Here is a 6,891-nt window from a genome sequence, read left to right on the forward strand (position 1 = left end):
ATAGATGATGTCTGGAGTTTGGCTAGGAAGCAGTTAACCATCTTCATGTGCTAGAAAATGGACTACAATTGCCTACCCCAGCACAGGGATTTACAGCAAATGGAGCAGGATGAGCTTTGGTGAATTAATTACTTCTGGTATTTATCTGTAAGGGGGATTTGCCGTGGGAAATTAGGGTTTGAGGTTTTGGTAACAGGTGGTCAGATCTGTTATCCTGTACCTTATTGCACCAGTGCAAGGTGGACATTAAATACTAACTAACATGATAGATGTGACTTATACATACTTTTTTAAATGTAAATGACTGACAAAGCTGGAAGGAAATGGAGCTCAGGAAAGAGAGGGGGGAAAAGTTCCCCTTCCAAACCTAGTTGTGACGCATAACTGAAATGAGCTATACTTTATTCCTTTACTTGGCTGAGGGATGGACAACCTCCAGCACTTGCATTTGGCTCTTAGGCAATCAAGACAGACTTTACATTTTCTTGTATTTTATACTAAAACATACCACAAGCACATTTGAAATTCCACCAAGATGTGCAAAACCCTTTCTTGACCGGGGCCTGGAATCCAGGTCTCCTACCATCAGGAGTGTGTAATAACCTCTGGCCCTATGACTCTTACAATTCATATAGCACACAACTTCAACACAAAAGGTGAAGGGTATAATGTAAAAAGGGTGCCTCTTCTCTGACTGCATTTTAAGAAGAAAAGCATAGCTCTTTAAAAAAACCCCCAACAAAAAACGTCCAAGCACCAGTCTTCAGGAGAGGGCTCTACTCTATGGATCCAAAGTAGATAGAAGCACCTCTTTCCAGTCCTGAGCGAAGTGCCTGAGGGTTAGGATTTTAGACTTGCCCTGTCTTCAGCATTTCTCTATTGACTACCATTAGGCACTTGCACCGTGAGAAAACTGACTTTAAGCCACTCCCTGTTCAGCAAATTGGTTCTTTTGGATCCTATTTTGAGGAGCCTACCTCTTGATGCACTGTTTGGGAAGCTGTTTGTTTCAAGCTAGCCAGTAAGAAACATCAGGATAACAGTACACAGCACCTCTGAGAAGCTTCTGACTGCTTTTTGGCTCAGAAAATGAGGCAAACTGGATCTGAAGCTATGAGGTAATATATGCCATTGTACTACTAAGTGAAAAAACTGGTCCTGAAACCTAATGTCTTAATTCAAGCAAAGGCAGAAAAGCCACTGAACCAAATGAACTCCTCCTGCAGCACTTTAGTGGTAAGCAGTTTCTAAGAGCAACAGGGTCACATGTCAAATAGATGTATATTCAAGTTGCCAAGTTCTATTCTAGATCTGTTCAGATCTGTCTCTAGTCATATCTGCTTTGGGCAGGAAATCCCTTTGATTTCCTGGTGACAGAAAACTCCAAAGGAACACAGCCCTCGTAATTCAGTTTCCTTGATTAACGAGAAGTCTTTAAGTCTTTTAGAGTGCACAGAAGATATATCTGGAAGCACCTGCTGCATTGTTTTCAGTACTCAAAAGGTTTGACAGATATTAAACAGAATAGCAAAACTTCTTCCAGTGAGACAGGAAAGACACCCACAGTAAGCCGGACAGCTGATGAAATGCTGCTGGAGGGGGAGATTTGAGACATGTCCAAATCCAGGCAGCTTAAAGGAAATGAATCCACCCAGCCAATGAGAAGGAATACCCAAAGGTCATTGAGGTAGCTAAGCAACAGAGAGGAAAAAATCCTCCATCATGTTATTTTTTTGTGTTGGAAATAACACAAGAAACCACATTTCTCACTGTGGTTAGCAGCAGCATCATCCAGTGGTTACATTACATGAGTGGGAGTTAAGGCTTTTGGGTTCTATACCTGATCTTGTTGCAGAGCTACTACGTGACCCTAGTTAATTAACTTTTCTGTATTTCAATTTCCTCATCTATAAATGCATATAATAGCGTACCCCTCATCACAGGAGACTTGGGAGGCTTAAGCTAGTGGTGTTTTGTAAACCACTTTCAGACCTTCAGATAAAAGGAGCCTTTATAGAAGTACAGAAGAGTATAATTATTTTCTGTTTATTCCTAATAGGTAGACACACAGTAGGAACCATTTCAACATGTGTTAGTGTAGGTGGAAATGATTCACTTGGCTAGCTTAGAAGCTAGCTGCTGCTACATTGCTAAATAAATCCCATAAAATAAATCCTGATAAATAAACAATGAACCTTGCTACTATGTAACCAATGAAACATAACACATTTCATACATTATGTTTGTGTATACATGCACAACCGTCATGTACGTGCCCGCACATATGCACCTGCACACACACAGCATGATTATCTTTTAAAAGTTAGCTGCCTTTAATAAACTCTGTCCTGGAAATCCATGGGTGTATTCGAAGATGCAGGGTTTCTTGTAGGACCAAACCCCAGAATTAATAGCTCTACTACCCTTTGAAAGGACTCCCTGTCCCTTGACCAGATAGTAGTAACAGCAAACCAGGCTGAAGTGCAGAAAGGGAAGAGGTGTTTTTACCACCAAGGGCTTTTATGAGGAGGCTCTTGTCTCTTATGGGGGGGCTCACCCTCCCCCAAGCTCCCCCACATTTTGAACCCTGCTCCCAGTATTTACAAAAATCAGAAGTGGTCCAGATGATCCAGGTATCAAAACTAACCAAGCCTTGTCCACAAGATTTTGAGGCCTACTGCTCTCTAAAGGAGTGTGATTGTTTTATAGCGTTATATTTTTAGTCATATAGACAGTACCTTGGTGGTAAATCACAAAACTAAGTTCTGTCTTCTGCTCTCTACACCCATTTCTGCCCTTCCCTACCTAGCCCAGCCCCTTGTTTAGATGCACACACATCTGTGTGAAGTGGCTGTAAAATTCTGCAATGCTGATTAGTAGCTTTATACTTTGCACAAATGTCCATTACTACACAAGATGCAAGGCAGTGAAGAATCCGGCTGAGAGAGGGCTAGGACCAGACTCCCTATACCTCAGTTATCAAGGGCACAAGGCTGTATTTAAGAACTCTGAAAGCAAGCTACTACTAAAATATTCTAAACAGCTCTAGCTACTTGGACTATCAATCTATTTGCAAGTTTGCTTTCTTATTGAGCCCAATCATTTTTAGCACAATTCAGCACTTTATGTGAGATAACATCATGGGGTTATGCATAATTGTAAACAGAGGGCTCCTTGATGAGATACTATTAATTACTCTAAGGGAATAGCAATAGTAACACTGATCTAACTGAACTATCATGGAAAGATATTACAATCAGCCTGCAGTGTCTCTATGCCCACCCCCTCACCCCCATCTTCTTTTGCCTGTTCCCACATTCAGTAGGCAAGATAAAGCAACTGTTAAGAGTTAGTTTATGAGAGCTGTGTTGATTTGTAGCAGGCCTAACAGGTTGACAGGATCAAAACTGGAGGTGTAAAATAGAACATACTGCACAGTCAATGATAGTCTGATTTAAAAATCAAGTCCTGATATTTCTGTCAGTTAAAAGACTGAATTAGTGAACAGTTTTGGAAACTTCCAGATATGGAAAAAATCTCAATAATTGCAAAGTCCTGCTTTGAGGCCCTATCTTCTAATAACTTCCACAATTCCTTATTTACAAAATGCCACTGTGCTACAATATTACAGGTAGCTACTGCTAAAACCACTAGATCCCTTTTCAAACTACATGTTTTAAACATACTGTCAAAGATCCCAAATAGCCTAAGAGAGCTTCCTTATTGGGAAAGACTAATGCTGTTAACAGTTTGTCAGTAATTGTCAATTGCACATTCATCTGCAATGATACTTCTTCAAGCTTCCCAGGAAACAGGGAGGTATTTCAATTTCCCCACCTAGGGTTTCAGAGAGTGACTCAGAGTACAAAATTTGGATTTGACTCACAATCTTCCCTAAAGATGTACACAGCTCCAATCACCATAGCATCTATTGGCTAAATTATTAAGGGTAATTAGGGGTGTGTACAGAAATGCTCCATGCATGTTTTACAGTGCTGTAATTTAGAGCACTTTTTATAGCACTATGAAGTTACAGCACTTTTAAACATGACAGAAGTGCAGTGTCTGGTGGGGGAGAGAAGGGGGGGACCCTGAGCCTTCCTGCACTTTCCAGGTTAGGAGGCAGGAGGCAGCTGATCAGTGGTTAAAGCAGAGCTGGGATGAGAGGCTGTCACTCAACCCGCCTTCCTCCCAGTGCTGGGAGTGGGCACTGCTTCTACCACAGCCTGGGCAGCAGCTCTCACCCAGGCTGACGGCCTTGCTCCAAGCATCTGGCCTGCAGCTATGCAGGGTCTCAGGGGATGTGCATGTGTGTGTGACCCAGGGTGTGTCCATCCCTCCCATCACTGAGAGTGGGCACTGCGTTAGCTATGAGGCCAGGCAGTAGCTCTTGCCCAGCCCTACTCCACACAAGGTCTTTGGCACTGTAGAGGTGTGTGTCTGTGTCTGGGGGTGTGTGCATGTGTATATGTCCCACCCACAGTGTGTTCATGCAGGGTCTCAGAGGGTATGTGCATGTGTGCAGTGTGTCCCTTTCATTCCCCCCACCCCCTGTCTTCGCTGGGAATGGGCACTGTGTCTGCCATGGGGCCAGCAACCCAGCTCCAAGCATCTGGTTCCCAGCCACACTGGCTCTCAGGGGGTGGGCGTGTGTGGTCCTGGGGAGCACTAACCATGCTTACAAAGACCATGGGATACTGGCAGAATCGCCAGAAATGTGGCTAGTGTACAGAAGTTATTTAAAGTGCTGTAGGTTGCTAAAATGCTGTAAAAAACAGCACTTCAAAATTTAATACTTCATTTAACAAGGTTTAATTTAAAGCACTGTGCCCTTTTTTAAAGTGCTGTAAAGCCATGCATGTCTGTTAAGATACAGCACTTTAAATGGTGAAAAAAGCAACTTCTGTACACACCCTAGGTGCCTAAGGGGCAGCCAGGCAAGCAGTTTCCACTTAAGTCAGCAGGAGGCATCTGTTTGCATCTTAAGGCACCCAGATACTTAAAAAAAAAGTCTCCAGTTGCTCAAATGCAGATTCCAAGCATTCAGGGCTCAGGTGTGTGTGGATCTAAAATTATTGTTTAAGTCCAACTCTGAAGAAAGAGACTGTTTGCAAAATTCTGAATCATTTGGAGATTTTGAGTTAAAGGATGATCATCACATGCAAAGGTTGAGTTACCAGCTTCCCTGCCTTGTTCAAGTCATTTCTATAGAAAAATAAGCCACCACCATGGTGGCAACTTGAAGGAGTCTGATTCTCTCAGCACTCTTTCATACAGGCGTGCTATGGTTTAGTAACCTGGCACCTATATGTTACTTGCTTTACTAAGGCACATGTCCTTGAAAGGGTTTAATTTGATTTTTCAGGAAGCAGGCTAAGCATTAAAATAAGAGAGTTTTATATTGCCTAGCACCTGGCATGGCTTCTTCAATTGCTAACAATCAAAATGCTTTTCTTGTATTCTTTTGTCCTTGTGTTAGAAATCCAGATACTGTCAGCACCTGAAACCTCATCTATTTCTTCAGCCTGCATTTGTCTTCTCCTAGAAAGATGTGTAGAGGAACAGAAAAACAGACGTGTTCACTCCAATGATCTGGGAGGGAGAGAGACAATTCTGAAAGAAAAAGCATTCCCCAGTTGGAAAGAACAGATTTGTCTTGAGAAAATGGAATGTAGAGAGAAACTGCCAAGCTTCTGCTGAAAAACGTAATGAAAAACACCTGCAATGTATTTCCCCATGGAGCATAATTAAGTGAGAAAGATTGGTGCTTATTAGAACTTAGACTCCTAGCAAAATTTAAGGTATTTTCTTCTTATATGGAAGATTTGCAAGCATTTTTAAGGAAGCATGTTTTGCCTCTGCTATAAGTATCATTACTTAGTGTTAAGATAAAATCAACAGCTAGTTTCTGGGTTCTGTTCCCATTTCTACCACTGCCTTTCTGTGTAATCTTTAATTAATCACAACATCCCAGTTCTCAAAGATGGGTGCATGCTAAATTATACACATTCTGGCCACAAATACTTACCGTGTACGCTCGAATGTTCAGCTGTATGCCTAAGTAGGTAGAGAAATAAGGCAAGACTGGTTTGGTTCTCATAAATGCGGTATTTGCTCGTACAAATAAAGCACATGAAGTCATTTTAACCCATCTTTGGAAATCAAGCTTTGTATTTTAAGTTTTCCCATCTGTAAACTGGTGGTAAGATGTTCACATCTCATGGGAGTGTTGTTATAATTGTTTAGATCACAATACCCAGTGTGTGCAAGGTACTTGCTAAACATGTATGAGAGCCTCTGCCCTGGAGGATGTAGTACTTTAACAAGCAAGGGAAGGAAAGAGCTGACGCGTGCACACAGACTGCTCAAGGTGTATGGGTACATATCTTAATAGTTTCACATTAGCTGTTGTTATTTTGTTATTTTTAAATTCAGTATGCTACATTAGCTACTATTTTTATTATCTCTAATCTAGGCCAAACACATCTAAAATGTGTTATATAATGATCAAAGAGGGGAATGCAGGAAGAGAAAGGATGGTTTCATGGTAAAAGGCAGTGGAATACTGCCCTGCAGAATGGAGTTCTCTGTCTACCTATGCCATATCTTTCCTCTGTGATGCTCAGCAAATCTTTTAAATAAAAGTTTTGACAGCTGGTCACTAATTGTGTGTTCCTCCTATTCTGAGTTCCTAATTTGAGACTCTGGGGTCTGATATGCTAAAGAACTGAAATCAAGAGAAGCTGTGCTTTGAATATAGTGTGCTATAAAAGACTAAATTCTCTGAAAAGAATCAGATGCGAGTCATAACTTCTTGGGCATCCAAGACTGGTGAATACTTTTGACTATAAACACTCAGCATTTTAACACCCCCCCCCCCCCCCCCTCCTA

At 41.6% G+C, this 6,891-nt stretch overlaps 1 long non-coding RNA gene across 1 annotated transcript in view; it reads left to right on the top strand.

Annotated features, from left to right (window-relative positions):
- The window catches only part of LOC112548411, a 13,520-nt gene extending 7,680 nt beyond the window's left edge, over positions 1-5,840 (top strand). Inside the window, exon 3 of the long non-coding RNA XR_003092176.1 lies at positions 5,480-5,840. This is a non-coding gene — a long non-coding RNA (uncharacterized LOC112548411). The remainder of the gene's footprint in view (positions 1-5,479) is intronic.
- The last annotated feature ends 1,051 nt before the right edge of the window (positions 5,841-6,891 follow it).

Source organism: Alligator sinensis, unplaced genomic scaffold (assembly GCF_000455745.1).
Source record: "Alligator sinensis unplaced genomic scaffold, ASM45574v1 scaffold768_1, whole genome shotgun sequence".
NCBI lineage: Eukaryota > Metazoa > Chordata > Crocodylia > Alligatoridae > Alligator > Alligator sinensis.